Here is a 3,772-nt window from a genome sequence, read left to right on the forward strand (position 1 = left end):
GGAGTTTGGCAGAGAGGATAATCTCAAACGAGGAGACCCAGATTCGAATCCCTGCTCCGCCATGGAAGCTCACTGAACGACTACGGACCATTCAGTTTAACCTACCTTGACAGGTTGTTGTGAGGCTAAAGCAGAAGGGAGAGGACAATGTTGAAAGCTGCTTTGGGCCTCTACAGGGAACAAAAGAGGGTTGTAAGTACATAAATAAATAAACCTATGTGGATGCAGTTCATTTCCAAGAGCATTTGTTTAGGGAAGGCAAGGAAGGCATTGTAGAAAATGTCCATGCCCTCCCTTCTCGCTGGCTGTGTAATCTCAAATCTCCACAATGGGATCATTTAGGACCCAATCCTTCCTTTTGCTCTCTGGCATCCTTACGCAGAGTTTCCCACAAACTGCCCTTGCAATGACTGGTTGGGGAAGGTTGATAGAATTTAAGACCCCTCCATGTTTGCATCTCATAGCCCACCTTGTCACTCTATCCTTACTCCTGTTCCCAGCACACATTTTAAATGCCTGTGTCCTTTTATAAGCAATGGCAGTACTTTTTTAAAAAAAAACATTTTCTGGGGTGACCCTTCATCAAGTTGTTTTTCTTTCTTTTTCATTTGTATTACACGTAGGACCCAGAACTTGTCAATGCAAGTGTTGCAGTGGGAGATGCCCATGCCATGAAATGGGTGGCATTGTCAGTTTTGACATTACCGATCGTCAGGGCTCATTTTGAGGGGGAATGCGCAGGAACGCAGTTCCGGTAGTTCTCCCAAAAGGTCACGTCAGGTGACCCCACCCACCAGATTTTTGGCCATTTTGGGCCCATTTCGGCCTGGATCGGGGCTGAAATGGCCCAATTTGGGCTCAAAGTGGCCAGGATCAGACCCCAAACAGTCAGGATTGGTCCTGAAACAGCCAGGATCAGGCCTCTGACAGGTGGTGGATCACTGTTCCGCTCAGCAGCGGCCCAATCCTGACTATTTGGGGCCCCTTTTCAGCCATTTTCAGCCCCTTTTTGCCATTTTGGGCCCAATTTTGGCCCTGAATGGCCAGGATTGGATCCAAAACAGCCAGGATAGGTGATGTCAGGGGTGGGGCATATGCAAATCAGTTATGCTAATGACACTTCTGGTGATGTCAAGGGGCGTGGCATATGCAAACGAGTTGTGCTGAGTTATGCTAATGAGTTCCTCCAGCTCTTTTTCTACAAAATGATCCCTGCCGATCGTCCGTTAGGAGAGATGCTAATTCTAAAATCTTCCCCCTTCATCTCCCCTGCCTTGAGAAGGGCCGTTTTCACACTACTAACCGGCTTCCATGATGTTGTGAAACATGGCACAAAAAACGCGGAAGATAGCGTCTTCTCGCGACAGTTTTGCGCGATGTGGGGCCAAAGGCCGTGCAATGAAAGAGCAGCAGCAGATCAGTGAAATATCTCTGCAAAGTTCAGACATATATGAGGTAGGCACCAGAACCAATTGTCACTGTCCTTATCTTGTGTATATTTGAACTCCGACATTTCTAAGCACAGACTTCCTGTACCTTTTTCCTTGCATGACCTTTTGGCCCCACTGTACCCAATTGTGTGTATATCGCTGTCAATAGAGAACAACTCATGTATCTGACGGTGATCTTAATGAAGGTATTCATCCTGAGTGTACCACAAGATTCTCTTGTTTTGCGCAACCTGTTGACCTGCAAACTCCTGTTTAAAATATGCATGTGGTTCTAATCCAGGAAGCACTTACACTTTTTTGTACAGGCAGTTCCAACCGAATGTACTGTGTAAACCTTCCTTTTGCATGACTTGTATGAATCGGGGAGTGCTTAGCCACAGTAGGGCACAGGCAAGTCTCTTCCACGTGTTGTACAGGGAAAGTACAAATGGAGAAAGTCTGAGAAGCAAAGATGAATGGGGAAATAATCATGTACTAACCAGCAGAGAGGGGAGATAAGAGTATCATGGGCATTTGAGGATTAAATAAGAGTTTCAACACCTTTGTAACGCAAACAAAAAAAAAAACCCTGACATGGGCCAGAATGCACATTTGCATTACAAATGCCTCTCCACCAGATCTAAACAGCGAATCTCTTTGCATGAGACACCTCAGCGCGTATTCATCAAGTGTAGGGAGACACAAAATTAGCCAGGAAGCGTAGTTTAAAAAGACAGAGCTGGAGGCTCTGTCAATTTCACCTCTCTACACACCAGGGTAGTTTTAAAAGACAGCCTGCAGAGATTGCTCCTCAGAGGGTTTGTCAATTTCATCTTTGCCTCCCTGACGGCTCTGTCCATTTCACCTCTCCAGTCTAAAACTGCATGGGATCGCAATCAGAGGGCAGCAAGGAAGGGAAATGGGCTGGAGCTGCCTTCTAGAGCTGGGCTTGAACCCGGAGAGGTTCTAATGGGCTGAAGTTTCCCTTCTGGCATTTCACAGCCCCTGGCATCCTATCCCTGCTGAGTCCCCTCCCCTCCCAAACCCTGCCCACTCCGGGCTCTATCCCCAAATTTCCAGGAATTTCCCAACCCGGATTTGGAAACCCTGCCTACCCCCCTATCCCCGAATTTCCTCTCTGCCCAGAACAGAACCTTTTATTGCATCCTTCCCGTGATGAGATATGCTACAACTTAAGCCATATTTGTTGCAGACACAAGCCCCATTCAGCTTCAGCTTGTGGGAAAGATATTTGGGAAATCATAATGCAATACAGGGTGTGTATAAGACAAATGGTTAAGGGGACTGGGATACTAGCGAATACTGGGAGAGGACTGAGAAATAAACACAGGGATCCAAGAGGACCAGAGAAGGAGGTCTAGAGACTAGGATGCAGGATTAGGACTGAGAAGAGCTGGCTCAAGTCACAAACTTCATCAGGTGACCTTTAACTAATCAGCTTCTCTTAGCCTAACCTGCTTCACAGGGTTATTGCCCCGAGGGTTAAGAGGAGACCGCCAGATATGCTGTCCTAGGCTCACGGGCGGAAGAGCAGGAAATAAACAGAAATGAGATTTGCAGAACAAAGATGAGGCACACCCATCATGCCATCCGAGCTTAGATCTTTCAGCTGGCACAGTCTTCGTTCTCCTGAGGACTGGAAAGTTGCTTTCTGAATCCAGTAAAATAAGTGTGTCCTCCTGAATTACATACACACATACTTGATTCCTCAGTTATGTGGTGTGTGTGTGTTACGTGCCATCAAATCACCTCTGACATACGGTGACCCTATGAATGAAAGACCTCCAAAACATCCTATCATTAACAGACTTGCTCAGATCCTGCAAACTGGAGGACGGGGCTTCTTTTATTGAGTCAAGCCACCTCGTTTTAGGTCTTCCTCTTTTCCTGCTGCCTTCCACTTCTCCCAGCATTATTGTCTTTTCCAGAGAATCTTGTCTTCTCATGATGCGACCAAAGTACGATAGCCTTAGTCTTGTCACTTTAGCTTCTAGGGAGAATTCAGGCTTGATTTGATCTAGAACCCACCTATTTGCCTTTTTGGCTGTCCGTGGTATCCGCAGAACCAATTATGTTATGTGTACGACTGCACATTTACCGTAAAACCACTGATCTCTCCTAGCGGAAAACTATTGTATACCTCAAGGTAGGAAAATCCTATCCTATCGCCTTTCTCTGTTCCCTGTGTAGGCCTATCAGTTTCCTTTTCCAAACAAGTTGGGCAGGTTGAAGACGTGGAGGGTAAGACGCAAGTAAGAAAAACTGGACCATTTTGGGCTTGGAATGTACTGGCACACAAGATCACACAAATAAAGCTGTGA

This window comes from Eublepharis macularius, chromosome 6 (genome assembly GCF_028583425.1).
Source record: "Eublepharis macularius isolate TG4126 chromosome 6, MPM_Emac_v1.0, whole genome shotgun sequence".
NCBI lineage: Eukaryota > Metazoa > Chordata > Lepidosauria > Squamata > Eublepharidae > Eublepharis > Eublepharis macularius.